A 19,414-nucleotide genomic window follows, 5' to 3' on the forward strand; every position below is an offset into this window, starting at 1 on the left:
TCCACCGAGATATCAAAGTGACCCCGAGGGTGACTAAGGTGTTTCTTTCAAGCCGCGATTGTGATGTCTTGTTTTGTTGAAGAAAAGCCCATAATTTCTGGAACAAGTTTCCCTACAAAGGAGACATCTTTGTCTATTTGGACAATTGTCAATCTGCCCCCACTTTGGACACATCGTCGTGTTTCATTGTTTGGCAACTGCTTTGTGACTTCACCAGTCCCCTTAAAAGCCCCTTCCTACGGGTTTCCATAGTGTAGTGGTTATCATGTTTGCCTAACACGCAAAAGGTCCCCAGTTCGAAACTGGGTGGAAACATGGCCTTTGAAGTCCTTCTTTTACAAAAAAAGTCAAGGTGACGAATAGGATCAAGGACATGTGCTTGATCTCTGAAGGGACTTGAACACTCAGATTTAAAGTCTGATGCCCTACGAAGTGAGTCCCCAGGCCTTTGGTCAAAAGACTTGTTTTTATGTATTTGGAATGAAATGTTTTCTGCATGTTGAACACTTTTCAACAGGAAAGATATCTTTCAGATGTATCAATAAAACTGCAGAATCGCCCAACATGGGGCTCGAACCCACGACCATGAGATTAAGAGTCTCATGCTCTTCCGACTGAGCTAATCGGGCCTTTTGCTGCTCTAGATATCAGTTTTTATTGATGTGGCCATCCTGATGTTTGATCAATTCCACAGCTGACCTAGTTTCTCATGGAACAGAAGGAGTGAGACCTGGAGGGTCAGGATGGCCGAGCGGTCGAAGGCGCTGCATTCAGGTTGCAGTCTCTAATGAGGCGTGGGTTCAAATCCCACTTCTGACAGTGCGGGGACACAAGTCTTTCTAGTTCCAGTTAAAAGCCCGGCTCCTCATGTATTTTCCATAAAGTACCAAGGTGTTGTCCTGTTGTCCTGGTATTTTGAGGGCAAAATGAGGCGTTTGCAAGTGGACCTCAGACCTTGTCACCTGAACAGGGACTTGAATCCCGGACACTCAGATCAAAAGTTTCATGTTCGGGACCAAATGGTCCTTTGAGCCGAATATCTTCCCAGTGACCTGCAAGATCCAGAAGGAGGCAGGGATGTTCTGTGCCTCCATTGTCGAGGCGGCTGCGGCCCTAAGGTGGATGCCATTGGTGAGGGATGCCGTCAAGCTGAAGGAGTTCTATTGGGCCTTTTTGGCTCATGGGACTTCAGCTGACAGGAACCGACAAGCCAAGCGGTCCGCGGCTTTGGCATTCGCTGAGGCAATAACTCTGACATGGGAGGAGTTTGGAGAAGCCATGGAGAAGGATTTCCGGACGGCTTCGAAGAGATTCTGGACCACCATCCGGCATCTCAGGAAAGGAAAGCAGTACACAGTGAAGACGCCGTCAAACGCTTGGCTGTACTCATTTGCCCCAACACAACAAGACCTTCGATAGCTCAGTTGGAAGCGCGGAGGACTGTAGAGGTTCAAGTTGGCATCCTTAGGTAGCTGGTTCAAGTCCGGCTCGAAGGACAAGCTGTTTCTTACGTTATGTCTGCCAGGAAAGAATGGCAATACCGTCTTGTCTGAAGGACTTCCGCTTCCCTGTCAATGGAGTTGGACTTGAGTCTTTGTCACGCAGTCTGGAATTGGCAAACAGAGTCATTCTGATTGAGTGATCATTTGAGTGTCTATTTGAATACGTTTCATCTCAACTCCTGTTGGAAAAGGACAGCCATTTCCGTGAGAGCACAAGACCCCTGGATTGTACCCGAAAATACTTAGCGCTCATCAAAGAGTAAAGTTGTTGTCCTGGTTTGCAAAGCCTCCATTGTTACGCCAGAAGGTGCCAGTCACATCCAAAACAAAGGGTTCCATGGTGTAATTGTTAGCACTCTGGACTCTGAATCCAGTGGTCCAAGTTCAAGTCTTGGTGGAACCTACTTGCCCTGCAGCAATTGAGTGTTTGGACTGAGTCTTCCTGTAAGAGTATGATGACTTATTGACTTACTCTACAAATCAGTGGTAACCGTGGATCAGGATGAGGTCCCCAAACGACGCCAATGTCTGTGACAGCTGATGTTAAGGATCAGCTGATCAGAAGATACTTGGTTTGTGTGCGGGGCCACAAGCCTTTCCAGTTCCAGTTAAAAGCCAGGCTCCTCATGTAGTTTCCATAGAGTACCAAGGGATTGTCCTGTTGCCCTTGTATTTTGAGGGCAAAAAGGAGGCGTTTGCAAGTGGACCTCAGACCTGGTCACCTGAACAGGGACTTGAATCCCGGACACTCAGATCAAACGTTTCATGTTCAGGTGACCGGCTCACCCTTTGTCTTGTCTGACCACGAACTCTTTTTGTCCAGAAGATATTTGGATTGTCCATGTGGGTAGTTTAAGACCTCAGTTCATCTTGGGGGTGGACATTTCGGGGCCTCTTCATCTCTGCAAGGCTTCGGTGGAATGGTTGGGGTCACCTTGATGCACTACTTGGGAACAATAAATCACGTACTGGGCTTCTTCACTATTCCATGATAAGAGACTAATCTAGAGAAGGCGGCCAGGATTAGGTTTGGGGTATTTGTCTGACGCTGAGGGATAGATCCTGGACTCATTTCCGATCCCACATCTCTTTTACAAAATACAAAGGATTCCTTGGAGAATGCGGGTATCGACTCTGCTACTTCTCGCATGCTAAGCAAGCACTTTACCATTTGAGGTAATTCCCCTGGTTTGGGGTATTTGTCGGATGCTAAGGGGTAGATCCAATCCCAACATCTCTTCTACAAAAGGCAAAGAACTCCTTGAAGATTGCGGGCATTGATCCCACAACAAGACAAGACAAGGTGCTAGAGGGGAGAATGCAGTTAGGACTGGGTTTAGGGTGATACCTATGGCTGTGTTTGGCCTAGATATCGGGATTGGGGCCCGGATTAGTATTCGCTACGTGGGAACATTTCATCAAAAAAACAAAGGAGTTTATGGAGAATGCGGGCATTGATCCCGCTACCTCTCACATGCTAAGCGAGCGCTCTACCATTTGAGCTAATTCCCCTGCTGATGCAACGTTGGCAGACAAGGTCCAGTCTCAGAACTATTTTGGTTCCTTTGCTGGAGTACGTCAAAGCGACACAGTCTCTGCCTTTCGGAGTGCAGCCATGATGCAGTCCCTGGTTGTCTAGTGGCTGGGACTTGGTGCTCTCACCACCGCGGCTGTTGTTCGATTCCCGGTCAGGGAACTGACATTTGGTTAGGTTTTGAGTGGAGATAGGATTTGTCTTGGTCCTCGGTCGAACGGTTCGGGTCATCTTTCAGCGCTATCTGTGAACTGCTGTCACTGCACATAAAAACATGGGGACATGGGGACATTCCAACCCAAGATGAGAACACACTGGACCAGGTACACAGCAACATACGTGGCACAGACACAGCTTCACCCTGCCCCCACTTTTACCCACGACTGAAAAAGCAGAACACCACCTCAGAAGCTGAAATACTCACTTAGGAGAAAGTTAGACTGAAGTTCTAAAGGTCCCTGGTTCAAGCCCGGTTTTCAGAACAATCCCTATTTATGTTGCGACTTGGCAAATAGTTTGAAAAGGCTTATTGGCTGGCTGAAAGGACCTTAACTTCATTCTTCAAAAGGCCAGACATCCAGCCATCCAGACAAGGTTAGAGGAGGCTACAAGCCTATTTACAAACCATTGACTCCAAGGGCACAAGTTGAGTCCACCGAGATATCAAAGTGACCCCGAGGGTGACTAAGGTGTTTCTTTCAAGCCGCGATTGTGATGTCTTGTTTTGTTGAAGAAAAGCCCATAATTTCTGGAACAAGTTTCCCTACAAAGGAGACATCTTTGTCTATTTGGACAATTGTCAATCTGCCCCCACTTTGGACACATCGTCGTGTTTCATTGTTTGGCAACTGCTTTGTGACTTCACCAGTCCCCTTAAAAGCCCCTTCCAACGGGTTTCCATAGTGTAGTGGTTATCACGTTTGCCTAACACGCAAAAGGTCCCCAGTTCGAAACTGGGTGGAAACATGGCCTTTGAAGTCCTTCTTTTACAAAAAAAAGTCAAGGTGACGAATAGGATCAAGGACATGTGCTTGATCTCTGAAGGGACTTGAACACTCAGATTTAAAGTCTGATGCCCTACGAAGTGAGTCCCCAGGCCTTTGGTCAAAAGACTTGTTTTTATGTATTTGGAATGAAATGTTTTCTGCATGTTGAACACTTTTCAACAGGAAAGATATCTTTCAGATGTATCAATAAAACTGCTGAATCGCCCAACATGGGGCTCGAACCCACGACCATGAGATTAAGAGTCTCATGCTCTTCCGACTGAGCTAATCGGGCCTTTTGCTGCTCTAGATATCAGTTTTTATTGATGTGGCCATCCTGATGTTTGATCAATTCCACAGCTGACCTAGTTTCTCATGGAACAGAAGGAGTGAGACCTGGAGGGTCAGGATGGCCGAGCGGTCGAAGGCGCTGCATTCAGGTTGCAGTCTCTAATGAGGCGTGGGTTCAAATCCCACTTCTGACAGTGCGGGGACACAAGTCTTTCTAGTTCCAGTTAAAAGCCCGGCTCCTCATGTATTTTCCATAAAGTACCAAGGTGTTGTCCTGTTGTCCTGGTATTTTGAGGGCAAAATGAGGCGTTTGCAAGTGGACCTCAGACCTTGTCACCTGAACAGGGACTTGAATCCCGGACACTCAGATCAAAAGTTTCATGTTCGGGACCAAATGGTCCTTTGAGCCGAATATCTTCCCAGTGACCTGCAAGATCCAGAAGGAGGCAGGGATGTTCTGTGCCTCCATTGTCGAGGCGGCTGCGGCCCTAAGGTGGATGCCATTGGTGAGGGATGCCGTCAAGCTGAAGGAGTTCTATTGGGCCTTTTTGGCTCATGGGACTTCAGCTGACAGGAACCGACAAGCCAAGCGGTCCGCGGTTTGGCATTCGCTGAGGCAATAACTCTGACATGGGAGGAGTTTGGAGAAGCCATGGAGAAGGACTTCCGGACGGCTTCGAAGAGATTCTGGACCACCATCCGGCATCTCAGGAAAGGAAAGCAGTACACAGTGAAGACGCCGTCAAACCCTTGGCTGTACTCATTTGCCCCAACACAACAAGACCTTCGATAGCTCAGTTGGAAGCGCGGAGGACTGTAGAGGTTCAAGTTGGCATCCTTAGGTAGCTGGTTCAAGTCCGGCTCGAAGGACAAGCTGTTTCTTACGTTATGTCTGCCAGGAAAGAATGGCAGTACCGTCTTGTCTGAAGGACTTCCGCTTCCCTGTCAATGGAGTTGGACTTGAGTCTTTGTCACGCAGTCTGGAATTGGCAAACGGAGTCATTCTGATTGAGTGATCATTTGAGTGTCTATTTGAATACGTTTCATCTCAACTCCTGTTGGAAAATGACAGCCATTTCCGTGAGAGCAAAAGACCCATGGATTGTACCCGAAAATACTTAGCGCTCATCAAAGAGTAAAGTTGTTGTCCTGGTTTGCAAAGCCTCCATTGTTACGCCAGAAGGTGCCAGTCACATCCAAAACAAAGGGTTCCATGGTGTAATTGTTAGCACTCTGGACTCTGAATCCAGTGGTCCAAGTTCAAGTCTTGGTGGAACCTACTTGCCCTGCAGCAATTGAGTGTTTGGACTGAGTCTTCCTGTAAGAGTATGATGACTTATTGACTTACTCTACAAATCAGTGGTAACCGTGGATCAGGATGAGGTCCCCAAACGACGCCAATGTCTGTGACAGCTGATGTTAAGGATCAGCTGATCAGAAGATACTTGGTTTGTGTGCGGGGCCACAAGCCTTTCCAGTTCCAGTTAAAAGCCAGGCTCCTCATGTAGTTTCCATAGAGTACCAAGGGATTGTCCTGTTGCCCTCGTATTTTGAGGGCAAAAAGAAGGCGTTTGCAAGTGGACCTCAGACCTGGTCACCTGAACAGGGACTTGAATCCCGGACACTCAGATCAAACGTTTCATGTTCAGGTGACCGGCTCAACCTTTGTCTTGTCTGACCACGAACTCTTTTTGTCCAGAAGATATTTGGATTGTCCATGTGGGTAGTTTAAGACCTCAGTTCATCTTGGGGGTGGACATTTCGGGGCCTCTTCATCTCTGCAAGGCTTCGGTGGAATGGTTGGGGTCACCTTGATGCACTACTTGGGAACAATAAATCACGTACTGGGCTTCTTCACTATTCCATGATAAGAGACTAATCTAGAGAACGCGGCCAGGATTAGGTTTGGGGTATTTGTCTGACGCTGAGGGATAGATCCTGGACTCATTTCCGATCCCACATCTCTTTTACAAAATACAAAGGATTCCTTGGAGAATGCGGGTATCGACTCTGCTACTTCTCGCATGCTAAGCAAGCACTTTACCATTTGAGGTAATTCCCCTGGTTTGGGGTATTTGTCGGATGCTAAGGGGTAGATCCAATCCCAACATCTCTTCTACAAAAGGCAAAGAACTCCTTGAAGATTGCGGGCATTGATCCCACAACAAGACAAGACAAGGTGCTAGAGGGGAGAATGCAGTTAGGACTGGGTTTAGGGTGATACCTATGGCTGTGTTTGGCCTAGATATCGGGATTGGGGCCCGGATTAGTATTCGCTACGTGGGAACATTTCATCAAAAAAACAAAGGAGTTTATGGAGAATGCGGGCATTGATCCCGCTACCTCTCACATGCTAAGCGAGCGCTCTACCATTTGAGCTAATTCCCCTGCTGATGCAACGTTGGCAGAGAAGGTCCAGTCTCAGAACTATTTTGGTTCCTTTGCTGGAGTACGTCAAAGCGACACAGTCTCTGCCTTTCGGAGTGCAGCCATGATGCAGTCCCTGGTTGTCTAGTGGCTGGGACTTGGTGCTCTCACCACCGCGGCTGTTGTTCGATTCCCGGTCAGGGAACTGACATTTGGTTAGGTTTTGAGTGGAGATAGGATTTGTCTTGGTCCTCGGTCGAACGGTTCGGGTCATCTTTCAGCGCTATCTGTGAACTGCTGTCACTGCACATAAAAACATGGGGACATGGGGACATTCCAACCCAAGATGAGAACACACTGGACCAGGTACACAGCAACATACGTGGCACAGACACAGCTTCACCCTGCCCCCACTTTTACGCACGACTGAAAAAGCAGAACACCACCTCAGAAGCTGAAATACTCACTTAGGAGAAAGTTAGACTGAAATTCTAAAGGTCCCTGGTTCAAGCCCGGTTTTCAGAACAATCCCTATTTATGTTGCGACTTGGCAAATAGTTTGAAAAGGCTTATTGGCTGGCTGAAAGGACCTTAACTTCATTCTTCAAAAGGCCAGACATCCAGCCATCCAGACAAGGTTAGAGGAGGCTACAAGCCTATTTACAAACCATTGACTCCAAGGGCACAAGTTGAGTCCACCGAGATATCAAAGTGACCCCGAGGGTGACTAAGGTGTTTCTTTCAAGCCGCGATTGTGATGTCTTGTTTTGTTGAAGAAAAGCCCATAATTTCTGGAACAAGTTTCCCTACAAAGGAGACATCTTTGTCTATTTGGACAATTGTCAATCTGCCCCCACTTTGGACACATCGTCGTGTTTCATTGTTTGGCAACTGCTTTGTGACTTCACCAGTCCCCTTAAAAGCCCCTTCCTACGGGTTTCCATAGTGTAGTGGTTATCATGTTTGCCTAACACGCAAAAGGTCCCCAGTTCGAAACTGGGTGGAAACATGGCCTTTGAAGTCCTTCTTCTACAAAAAAAGTCAAGGTGATGAATAGGATCAAGGACATGTGCTTGATCTCTGAAGGGACTTGAACACTCAGATTTAAAGTCTGATGCCCTACGAAGTGAGTCCCCAGGCCTTTGGTCAAAAGACTTGTTTTTATGTATTTGGAATGAAATGTTTTCTGCATGTTGAACACTTTTCAACAGGAAAGATATCTTTCAGATGTATCAATAAAACTGCAGAATCGCCCAACATGGGGCTCGAACCCACGACCATGAGATTAAGAGTCTCATGCTCTTCCGACTGAGCTAATCGGGCCTTTTGCTGCTCTAGATATCAGTTTTTATTGATGTGGCCATCCTGATGTTTGATCAATTCCACAGCTGACCTAGTTTCTCATGGAACAGAAGGAGTGAGACCTGGAGGGTCAGGATGGCCGAGCGGTCGAAGGCGCTGCATTCAGGTTGCAGTCTCTAATGAGGCGTGGGTTCAAATCCCACTTCTGACAGTGCGGGGACACAAGTCTTTCTAGTTCCAGTTAAAAGCCCGGCTCCTCATGTATTTTCCATAAAGTACCAAGGTGTTGTCCTGTTGTCCTGGTATTTTGAGGGCAAAATGAGGCGTTTGCAAGTGGACCTCAGACCTTGTCACCTGAACAGGGACTTGAATCCCGGACACTCAGATCAAAAGTTTCATGTTCGGGACCAAATGGTCCTTTGAGCCGAATATCTTCCCAGTGACCTGCAAGATCCAGAAGGAGGCAGGGATGTTCTGTGCCTCCATTGTCGAGGCGGCTGCGGCCCTAAGGTGGATGCCATTGGTGAGGGATGCCGTCAAGCTGAAGGAGTTCTATTGGGCCTTTTTGGCTCATGGGACTTCAGCTGACAGGAACCGACAAGCCAAGCGGTCCGCGGCTTTGGCATTCGCTGAGGCAATAACTCTGACATGGGAGGAGTTTGGAGAAGCCATGGAGAAGGATTTCCGGACGGCTTCGAAGAGATTCTGGACCACCATCCGGCATCTCAGGAAAGGAAAGCAGTACACAGTGAAGACGCCGTCAAACGCTTGGCTGTACTCATTTGCCCCAACACAACAAGACCTTCGATAGCTCAGTTGGAAGCGCGGAGGACTGTAGAGGTTCAAGTTGGCATCCTTAGGTAGCTGGTTCAAGTCCGGCTCGAAGGACAAGCTGTTTCTTACGTTATGTCTGCCAGGAAAGAATGGCAATACCGTCTTGTCTGAAGGACTTCCGCTTCCCTGTCAATGGAGTTGGACTTGAGTCTTTGTCACGCAGTCTGGAATTGGCAAACGGAGTCATTCTGATTGAGTGATCATTTGAGTGTCTATTTGAATACGTTTCATCTCAACTCCTGTTGGAAAAGGACAGCCATTTCCGTGAGAGCACAAGACCCCTGGATTGTACCCGAAAATACTTAGCGCTCATCAAAGAGTAAAGTTGTTGTCCTGGTTTGCAAAGCCTCCATTGTTACGCCAGAAGGTGCCAGTCACATCCAAAACAAAGGGTTCCATGGTGTAATTGTTAGCACTCTGGACTCTGAATCCAGTGGTCCAAGTTCAAGTCTTGGTGGAACCTACTTGCCCTGCAGCAATTGAGTGTTTGGACTGAGTCTTCCTGTAAGAGTATGATGACTTATTGACTTACTCTACAAATCAGTGGTAACCGTGGATCAGGATGAGGTCCCCAAACGACGCCAATGTCTGTGACAGCTGATGTTAAGGATCAGCTGATCAGAAGATACTTGGTTTGTGTGCGGGGCCACAAGCCTTTCCAGTTCCAGTTAAAAGCCAGGCTCCTCATGTAGTTTCCATAGAGTACCAAGGGATTGTCCTGTTGCCCTTGTATTTTGAGGGCAAAAAGGAGGCGTTTGCAAGTGGACCTCAGACCTGGTCACCTGAACAGGGACTTGAATCCCGGACACTCAGATCAAACGTTTCATGTTCAGGTGACCGGCTCACCCTTTGTCTTGTCTGACCACGAACTCTTTTTGTCCAGAAGATATTTGGATTGTCCATGTGGGTAGTTTAAGACCTCAGTTCATCTTGGGGGTGGACATTTCGGGGCCTCTTCATCTCTGCAAGGCTTCGGTGGAATGGTTGGGGTCACCTTGATGCGCTACTTGGGAACAATAAATCACGTACTGGGCTTCTTCACTATTCCATGATAAGAGACTAATCTAGAGAACGCGGCCAGGATTAGGTTTGGGGTATTTGTCTGACGCTGAGGGATAGATCCTGGACTCATTTCCGATCCCACATCTCTTTTACAAAATACAAAGGATTCCTTGGAGAATGCGGGTATCGACTCTGCTACTTCTCGCATGCTAAGCAAGCACTTTACCATTTGAGGTAATTCCCCAGGTTTGGGGTATTTGTCGGATGCTAAGGGGTAGATCCAATCCCAACATCTCTTCTACAAAAGGCAAAGAACTCCTTGAAGATTGCGGGCATTGATCCCACAACAAGACAAGACAAGGTGCTAGAGGGGAGAATGCAGTTAGGACTGGGTTTAGGGTGATACCTATGGCTGTGTTTGGCCTAGATATCGGGATTGGGGCCCGGATTAGTATTCGCTACGTGGGAACATTTCATCAAAAAAACAAAGGAGTTTATGGAGAATGCGGGCATTGATCCCGCTACCTCTCACATGCTAAGCGAGCGCTCTACCATTTGAGCTAATTCCCCTGCTGATGCAGCGTTGGCAGAGAAGGTCCAGTCTCAGAACTATTTTGGTTCCTTTGCTGGAGTACGTCAAAGCGACACAGTCTCTGCCTTTCGGAGTGCAGCCCTGATGCAGCCCCTGGTTGTCTAGTGGCTGGGACTTGGTGCTCTCACCACCGCGGCTGTTGTTCGATTCCCGGTCAGGGAACTGACATTTGGTTAGGTTTTGAGTGGAGATAGGATTTGTCTTGGTCCTCGGTCGAACGGTTCGGGTCATCTTTCAGCGCTATCTGTGAACTGCTGTCACTGCACATAAAAACATGGGGACATGGGGACATTCCAACCCAAGATGAGAACACACTGGACCAGGTACACAGCAACATACGTGGCACAGACACAGCTTCACCCTGCCCCCACTTTTACCCACGACTGAAAAAGCAGAACACCACCTCAGAAGCTGAAATACTCACTTAGGAGAAAGTTAGACTGAAGTTCTAAAGGTCCCTGGTTCAAGCCCGGTTTTCAGAACAATCCCTATTTATGTTGCGACTTGGCAAATAGTTTGAAAAGGCTTATTGGCTGGCTGAAAGGACCTTAACTTCATTCTTCAAAAGGCCAGACATCCAGCCATCCAGACAAGGTTAGAGGAGGCTACAAGCCTATTTACAAACCATTGACTCCAAGGGCACAAGTTGAGTCCACCGAGATATCAAAGTGACCCCGAGGGTGACTAAGGTGTTTCTTTCAAGCCGCGATTGTGATGTCTTGTTTTGTTGAAGAAAAGCCCATAATTTCTGGAACAAGTTTCCCTACAAAGGAGACATCTTTGTCTATTTGGACAATTGTCAATCTGCCCCCACTTTGGACACATCGTCGTGTTTCATTGTTTGGCAACTGCTTTGTGACTTCACCAGTCCCCTTAAAAGCCCCTTCCTACGGGTTTCCATAGTGTTGTGGTTATCACGTTTGCCTAACACGCAAAAGGTCCCCAGTTCGAAACTGGGTGGAAACATGGCCTTTGAAGTCCTTCTTTTACAAAAAAAGTCAAGGTGACGAATAGGATCAAGGACATGTGCTTGATCTCTGAAGGGACTTGAACACTCAGATTTAAAGTCTGATGCCCTACGAAGTGAGTCCCCAGGCCTTTGGTCAAAAGACTTGTTTTTATGTATTTGGAATGAAATGTTTTCTGCATGTTGAACACTTTTCAACAGGAAAGATATCTTTCAGATGTATCAATAAAACTGCTGAATCGCCCAACATGGGGCTCGAACCCACGACCATGAGATTAAGAGTCTCATGCTCTTCCGACTGAGCTAATCGGGCCTTTTGCTGCTCTAGATATCAGTTTTTATTGATGTGGCCATCCTGATGTTTGATCAATTCCACAGCTGACCTAGTTTCTCATGGAACAGAAGGAGTGAGACCTGGAGGGTCAGGATGGCCGAGCGGTCGAAGGCGCTGCATTCAGGTTGCAGTCTCTAATGAGGCGTGGGTTCAAATCCCACTTCTGACAGTGCGGGGACACAAGTCTTTCTAGTTCCAGTTAAAAGCCCGGCTCCTCATGTATTTTCCATAAAGTACCAAGGTGTTGTCCTGTTGTCCTGGTATTTTGAGGGCAAAATGAGGCGTTTGCAAGTGGACCTCAGACCTTGTCACCTGAACAGGGACTTGAATCCCGGACACTCAGATCAAAAGTTTCATGTTCGGGACCAAATGGTCCTTTGAGCCGAATATCTTCCCAGTGACCTGCAAGATCCAGAAGGAGGCAGGGATGTTCTGTGCCTCCATTGTCGAGGCGGCTGTGGCCCTAAGGTGGATGCCATTGGTGAGGGATGCCGTCAAGCTGAAGGAGTTCTATTGGGCCTTTTTTGGCTCATGGGACTTCAGCTGACAGGAACCGGCAAGCCAAGCGGTCCGCGGCTTTGGCATTCGCTGAGGCAATAACTCTGACATGGGAGGAGTTTGGAGAAGCCATGGAGAAGGACTTCCGGACGGCTTCGAAGAGATTCTGGACCACCATCCGGCATCTCAGGAAAGGAAAGCAGTACACAGTGAAGACGCCGTCAAACGCTTGGCTGTACTCATTTGCCCCAACACAACAAGACCTTCGATAGCTCAGTTGGAAGCGCGGAGGACTGTAGAGGTTCAAGTTGGCATCCTTAGGTAGCTGGTTCAAGTCCGGCTCGAAGGACAAGCTGTTTCTTACGTTATGTCTGCCAGGAAAGAATGGCAATACCGTCTTGTCTGAAGGACTTCCGCTTCCCTGTCAATGGAGTTGGACTTGAGTCTTTGTCACGCAGTCCGGAATTGGCAAACGGAGTCATTCTGATTGAGTGATCATTTGAGTGTCTATTTGAATACGTTTCATCTCAACTCCTGTTGGAAAAGGACAGCCATTTCCGTGAGAGCACAAGACCCCTGGATTGTACCCGAAAATACTTAGCGCTCATCAAAGAGTAAAGTTGTTGTCCTGGTTTGCAAAGCCTCCATTGTTACGCCAGAAGGTGCCAGTCACATCCAAAACAAAGGGTTCCATGGTGTAATTGTTAGCACTCTGGACTCTGAATCCAGTGGTCCAAGTTCAAGTCTTGGTGGAACCTACTTGCCCTGCAGCAATTGAGTGTTTGGACTGAGTCTTCCTGTAAGAGTATGATGACTTATTGACTTACTCTACAAATCAGTGGTAACCGTGGATCAGGATGAGGTCCCCAAACGACGCCAATGTCTGTGACAGCTGATGTTAAGGATCAGCTGATCAGAAGATACTTGGTTTGTGTGCGGGGCCACAAGCCTTTCCAGTTCCAGTTAAAAGCCAGGCTCCTCATGTAGTTTCCATAGAGTACCAAGGGATTGTCCTGTTGCCCTTGTATTTTGAGGGCAAAAAGGAGGCGTTTGCAAGTGGACCTCAGACCTGGTCACCTGAACAGGGACTTGAATCCCGGACACTCAGATCAAACGTTTCATGTTCAGGTGACCGGCTCACCCTTTGTCTTGTCTGACCACGAACTCTTTTTGTCCAGAAGATATTTGGATTGTCCATGTGGGTAGTTTAAGACCTCAGTTCATCTTGGGGGTGGACATTTCGGGGCCTCTTCATCTCTGCAAGGCTTCGGTGGAATGGTTGGGGTCACCTTGATGCGCTACTTGGGAACAATAAATCACGTACTGGGCTTCTTCACTATTCCATGATAAGAGACTAATCTAGAGAACGCGGCCAGGATTAGGTTTGGGGTATTTGTCTGACGCTGAGGGATAGATCCTGGACTCATTTCCGATCCCACATCTCTTTTACAAAATACAAAGGATTCCTTGGAGAATGCGGGTATCGACTCTGCTACTTCTCGCATGCTAAGCAAGCACTTTACCATTTGAGGTAATTCCCCAGGTTTGGGGTATTTGTCGGATGCTAAGGGGTAGATCCAATCCCAACATCTCTTCTACAAAAGGCAAAGAACTCCTTGAAGATTGCGGGCATTGATCCCACAACAAGACAAGACAAGGTGCTAGAGGGGAGAATGCAGTTAGGACTGGGTTTAGGGTGATACCTATGGCTGTGTTTGGCCTAGATATCGGGATTGGGGCCCGGATTAGTATTCGCTACGTGGGAACATTTCATCAAAAAAACAAAGGAGTTTATGGAGAATGCGGGCATTGATCCCGCTACCTCTCACATGCTAAGCGAGCGCTCTACCATTTGAGTTAATTCCCCTGCTGATGCAGCGTTGGCAGAGAAGGTCCAGTCTCAGAACTATTTTGGTTCCTTTGCTGGAGTACGTCAAAGCGACACAGTCTCTGCCTTTCGGAGTGCAGCCCTGATGCAGCCCCTGGTTGTCTAGTGGCTGGGACTTGGTGCTCTCACCACCGCGGCTGTTGTTCGATTCCCGGTCAGGGAACTGACATTTGGTTAGGTTTTGAGTGGAGATAGGATTTGTCTTGGTCCTCGGTCGAACGGTTCGGGTCATCTTTCAGCGCTATCTGTGAACTGCTGTCACTGCACATAAAAACATGGGGACATGGGGACATTCCAACCCAAGATGAGAACACACTGGACCAGGTACACAGCAACATACGTGGCACAGACACAGCTTCACCCTGCCCCCACTTTTACCCACGACTGAAAAAGCAGAACACCACCTCAGAAGCTGAAATACTCACTTAGGAGAAAGTTAGACTGAAGTTCTAAAGGTCCCTGGTTCAAGCCCGGTTTTCAGAACAATCCCTATTTATGTTGCGACTTGGCAAATAGTTTGAAAAGGCTTATTGGCTGGCTGAAAGGACCTTAACTTCATTCTTCAAAAGGCCAGACATCCAGCCATCCAGACAAGGTTAGAGGAGGCTACAAGCCTATTTACAAACCATTGACTCCAAGGGCACAAGTTGAGTCCACCGAGATATCAAAGTGACCCCGAGGGTGACTAAGGTGTTTCTTTCAAGCCGCGATTGTGATGTCTTGTTTTGTTGAAGAAAAGCCCATAATTTCTGGAACAAGTTTCCCTACAAAGGAGACATCTTTGTCTATTTGGACAATTGTCAATCTGCCCCCACTTTGGACACATCGTCGTGTTTCATTGTTTGGCAACTGCTTTGTGACTTCACCAGTCCCCTTAAAAGCCCCTTCCTACGGGTTTCCATAGTGTTGTGGTTATCACGTTTGCCTAACACGCAAAAGGTCCCCAGTTCGAAACTGGGTGGAAACATGGCCTTTGAAGTCCTTCTTTTACAAAAAAAGTCAAGGTGACGAATAGGATCAAGGACATGTGCTTGATCTCTGAAGGGACTTGAACACTCAGATTTAAAGTCTGATGCCCTACGAAGTGAGTCCCCAGGCCTTTGGTCAAAAGACTTGTTTTTATGTATTTGGAATGAAATGTTTTCTGCATGTTGAACACTTTTCAACAGGAAAGATATCTTTCAGATGTATCAATAAAACTGCTGAATCGCCCAACATGGGGCTCGAACCCACGACCATGAGATTAAGAGTCTCATGCTCTTCCGACTGAGCTAATCGGGCCTTTTGCTGCTCTAGATATCAGTTTTTATTGATGTGGCCATCCTGATGTTTGATCAATTCCACAGCTGACCTAGTTTCTCATGGAACAGAAGGAGTGAGACCTGGAGGGTCAGGATGGCCGAGCGGTCGAAGGCGCTGCATTCAGGTTGCAGTCTCTAATGAGGCGTGGGTTCAAATCCCACTTCTGACAGTGCGGGGACACAAGTCTTTCTAGTTCCAGTTAAAAGCCCGGCTCCTCATGTATTTTCCATAAAGTACCAAGGTGTTGTCCTGTTGTCCTGGTATTTTGAGGGCAAAATGAGGCGTTTGCAAGTGGACCTCAGACCTTGTCACCTGAACAGGGACTTGAATCCCGGACACTCAGATCAAAAGTTTCATGTTCGGGACCAAATGGTCCTTTGAGCCGAATATCTTCCCAGTGACCTGCAAGATCCAGAAGGAGGCAGGGATGTTCTGTGCCTCCATTGTCGAGGCGGCTGTGGCCCTAAGGTGGATGCCATTGGTGAGGGATGCCGTCAAGCTGAAGGAGTTCTATTGGGCCTTTTTTGGCTCATGGGACTTCAGCTGACAGGAACCGGCAAGCCAAGCGGTCCGCGGCTTTGGCATTCGCTGAGGCAATAACTCTGACATGGGAGGAGTTTGGAGAAGCCATGGAGAAGGACTTCCGGACGGCTTCGAAGAGATTCTGGACCACCATCCGGCATCTCAGGAAAGGAAAGCAGTACACAGTGAAGACGCCGTCAAACGCTTGGCTGTACTCATTTGCCCCAACACAACAAGACCTTCGATAGCTCAGTTGGAAGCGCGGAGGACTGTAGAGGTTCAAGTTGGCATCCTTAGGTAGCTGGTTCAAGTCCGGCTCGAAGGACAAGCTGTTTCTTACGTTATGTCTGCCAGGAAAGAATGGCAATACCGTCTTGTCTGAAGGACTTCCGCTTCCCTGTCAATGGAGTTGGACTTGAGTCTTTGTCACGCAGTCTGGAATTGGCAAACGGAGTCATTCTGATTGAGTGATCATTTGAGTGTCTATTTGAATACGTTTCATCTCAACTCCTGTTGGAAAAGGACAGCCATTTCCGTGAGAGCACAAGACCCCTGGATTGTACCCGAAAATACTTAGCGCTCATCAAAGAGTAAAGTTGTTGTCCTGGTTTGCAAAGCCTCCATTGTTACGCCAGAAGGTGCCAGTCACATCCAAAACAAAGGGTTCCATGGTGTAATTGTTAGCACTCTGGACTCTGAATCCAGTGGTCCAAGTTCAAGTCTTGGTGGAACCTACTTGCCCTGCAGCAATTGAGTGTTTGGACTGAGTCTTCCTGTAAGAGTATGATGACTTATTGACTTACTCTACAAATCAGTGGTAACCGTGGATCAGGATGAGGTCCCCAAACGACGCCAATGTCTGTGACAGCTGATGTTAAGGATCAGCTGATCAGAAGATACTTGGTTTGTGTGCGGGGCCACAAGCCTTTCCAGTTCCAGTTAAAAGCCAGGCTCCTCATGTAGTTTCCATAGAGTACCAAGGGATTGTCCTGTTGCCCTTGTATTTTGAGGGCAAAAAGGAGGCGTTTGCAAGTGGACCTCAGACCTGGTCACCTGAACAGGGACTTGAATCCCGGACACTCAGATCAAACGTTTCATGTTCAGGTGACCGGCTCACCCTTTGTCTTGTCTGACCACGAACTCTTTTTGTCCAGAAGATATTTGGATTGTCCATGTGGGTAGTTTAAGACCTCAGTTCATCTTGGGGGTGGACATTTCGGGGCCTCTTCATCTCTGCAAGGCTTCGGTGGAATGGTTGGGGTCACCTTGATGCGCTACTTGGGAACAATAAATCACGTACTGGGCTTCTTCACTATTCCATGATAAGAGACTAATCTAGAGAACGCGGCCAGGATTAGGTTTGGGGTATTTGTCTGACGCTGAGGGATAGATCCTGGACTCATTTCCGATCCCACATCTCTTTTACAAAATACAAAGGATTCCTTGGAGAATGCGGGTATCGACTCTGCTACTTCTCGCATGCTAAGCAAGCACTTTACCATTTGAGGTAATTCCCCAGGTTTGGGGTATTTGTCGGATGCTAAGGGGTAGATCCAATCCCAACATCTCTTCTACAAAAGGCAAAGAACTCCTTGAAGATTGCGGGCATTGATCCCACAACAAGACAAGACAAGGTGCTAGAGGGGAGAATGCAGTTAGGACTGGGTTTAGGGTGATACCTATGGCTGTGTTTGGCCTAGATATCGGGATTGGGGCCCGGATTAGTATTCGCTACGTGGGAACATTTCATCAAAAAAACAAAGGAGTTTATGGAGAATGCGGGCATTGATCCCGCTACCTCTCACATGCTAAGCGAGCGCTCTACCATTTGAGCTAATTCCCCTGCTGATGCAGCGTTGGCAGAGAAGGTCCAGTCTCAGAACTATTTTGGTTCCTTTGCTGGAGTACGTCAAAGCGACACAGTCTCTGCCTTTCGGAGTGCAGCCCTGATGCAGCCCCTGGTTGTCTAGTGGCTGGGACTTGGTGCTCTCACCACCGCGGCTGTTGTTCGATTCCCGGTCAGGGAACTGACATTTGGTTAGGTTTTGAGTGGAGATAGGATTTGTCTTGGTCCTCGGTCGAACGGTTCGGGTCATCTTTCAGCGCTATCTGTGAACTGCTGTCACTGCACATAAAAACATGGGGACATGGGGACATTCCAACCCAAGATGAGAACACACTGGACCAGGTACACAGCAACATACGTGGCACAGACACAGCTTCACCCTGCCCCCACTTTTACCCACGACTGAAAAAGCAGAACACCACCTCAGAAGCTGAAATACTCACTTAGGAGAAAGTTAGACTGAAGTTCTAAAGGTCCCTGGTTCAAGCCCGGTTTTCAGAACAATCCCTATTTATGTTGCGACTTGGCAAATAGTTTGAAAAGGCTTATTGGCTGGCTGAAAGGACCTTAACTTCATTCTTCAAAAGGCCAGACATCCAGCCATCCAGACAAGGTTAGAGGAGGCTACAAGCCTATTTACAAACCATTGACTCCAAGGGCACAAGTTGAGTCCACCGAGATATCAAAGTGACCCCGAGGGTGACTAAGGTGTTTCTTTCAAGCCGCGATTGTGATGTCTTGTTTTGTTGAAGAAAAGCCCATAATTTCTGGAACAAGTTTCCCTACAAAGGAGACATCTTTGTCTATTTGGACAATTGTCAATCTGCCCCCACTTTGGACACATCGTCGTGTTTCATTGTTTGGCAACTGCTTTGTGACTTCACCAGTCCCCTTAAAAGCCCCTTCCTACGGGTTTCCATAGTGTTGTGGTTATCACGTTTGCCTAACACGCAAAAGGTCCCCAGTTCGAAACTGGGTGGAAACATGGCCTTTGAAGTCCTTCTTTTACAAAAAAAGTCAAGGTGACGAATAGGATCAAGGACATGTGCTTGATCTCTGAAGGGACTTGAACACTCAGATTTAAAGTCTGATGCCCTACGAAGTGAGTCCCCAGGCCTTTGGTCAAAAGACTTGTTTTTATGTATTTGGAATGAAATGTTTTCTGCATGTTGAACACTTTTCAACAGGAAAGATATCTTTCAGATGTATCAATAAAACTGCTGAATCGCCCAACATGGGGCTCGAACCCACGACCATGAGATTAAGAGTCTCATGCTCTTCCGACTGAGCTAATCGGGCCTTTTGCTGCTCTAGATATCAGTTTTTATTGATGTGGCCATCCTGATGTTTGATCAATTCCACAGCTGACCTAGTTTCTCATGGAACAGAAGGAGTGAGACCTGGAGGGTCAGGATGGCCGAGCGGTCGAAGGCGCTGCATTCAGGTTGCAGTCTCTAATGAGGCGTGGGTTCAAATCCCACTTCTGACAGTGCGGGGACACAAGTCTTTCTAGTTCCAGTTAAAAGCCCGGCTCCTCATGTATTTTCCATAAAGTACCAAGGTGTTGTCCTGTTGTCCTGGTATTTTGAGGGCAAAATGAGGCGTTTGCAAGTGGACCTCAGACCTTGTCACCTGAACAGGGACTTG

The 19,414-nt window shown here is 47.6% G+C and overlaps 12 non-coding genes across 12 annotated transcripts; all 12 read left to right on the forward strand.

Annotated features, from left to right (window-relative positions):
• Positions 1-242: 242 nt before the first annotated feature.
• On the forward strand, positions 243-315 carry trnav-aac (transfer RNA valine (anticodon AAC)). The gene has a single exon. It is a non-coding gene; the product is annotated as a tRNA-Val (tRNA).
• A 422-nt stretch (positions 316-737) lies between these two features.
• On the forward strand, positions 738-819 carry trnal-cag (transfer RNA leucine (anticodon CAG)). Its single transcript has one exon. It is a non-coding gene; the product is annotated as a tRNA-Leu (tRNA).
• Positions 820-3,929: 3,110 nt separating this feature from the next.
• trnav-aac (transfer RNA valine (anticodon AAC)) lies at positions 3,930-4,002 on the forward strand. The gene has a single exon. It is a non-coding gene; the product is annotated as a tRNA-Val (tRNA).
• Positions 4,003-4,425: 423 nt separating this feature from the next.
• Positions 4,426-4,507, forward strand: trnal-cag (transfer RNA leucine (anticodon CAG)). Its single transcript has one exon. It is a non-coding gene; the product is annotated as a tRNA-Leu (tRNA).
• A 3,109-nt stretch (positions 4,508-7,616) lies between these two features.
• trnav-aac (transfer RNA valine (anticodon AAC)) lies at positions 7,617-7,689 on the forward strand. The gene has a single exon. It is a non-coding gene; the product is annotated as a tRNA-Val (tRNA).
• Positions 7,690-8,111: 422 nt separating this feature from the next.
• Positions 8,112-8,193, forward strand: trnal-cag (transfer RNA leucine (anticodon CAG)). Its single transcript has one exon. It is a non-coding gene; the product is annotated as a tRNA-Leu (tRNA).
• A 3,110-nt stretch (positions 8,194-11,303) lies between these two features.
• Positions 11,304-11,376, forward strand: trnav-aac (transfer RNA valine (anticodon AAC)). The gene has a single exon. It is a non-coding gene; the product is annotated as a tRNA-Val (tRNA).
• Positions 11,377-11,798: 422 nt separating this feature from the next.
• Positions 11,799-11,880, forward strand: trnal-cag (transfer RNA leucine (anticodon CAG)). Its single transcript has one exon. It is a non-coding gene; the product is annotated as a tRNA-Leu (tRNA).
• A 3,111-nt stretch (positions 11,881-14,991) lies between these two features.
• Positions 14,992-15,064, forward strand: trnav-aac (transfer RNA valine (anticodon AAC)). Its single transcript has one exon. It is a non-coding gene; the product is annotated as a tRNA-Val (tRNA).
• Positions 15,065-15,486: 422 nt separating this feature from the next.
• trnal-cag (transfer RNA leucine (anticodon CAG)) lies at positions 15,487-15,568 on the forward strand. The gene has a single exon. It is a non-coding gene; the product is annotated as a tRNA-Leu (tRNA).
• A 3,111-nt stretch (positions 15,569-18,679) lies between these two features.
• trnav-aac (transfer RNA valine (anticodon AAC)) lies at positions 18,680-18,752 on the forward strand. Its single transcript has one exon. It is a non-coding gene; the product is annotated as a tRNA-Val (tRNA).
• A 422-nt stretch (positions 18,753-19,174) lies between these two features.
• On the forward strand, positions 19,175-19,256 carry trnal-cag (transfer RNA leucine (anticodon CAG)). Its single transcript has one exon. It is a non-coding gene; the product is annotated as a tRNA-Leu (tRNA).
• Positions 19,257-19,414: the final 158 nt, after the last annotated feature.

This window comes from Doryrhamphus excisus, linkage group LG6 (genome assembly GCF_037039965.1).
Source record: "Doryrhamphus excisus strain RoL-2023G ecotype Guam linkage group LG6, RoL_Dexc_Guam_v1.1, whole genome shotgun sequence".
Taxonomy (NCBI): domain Eukaryota; kingdom Metazoa; phylum Chordata; class Actinopteri; order Syngnathiformes; family Syngnathidae; genus Doryrhamphus; species Doryrhamphus excisus.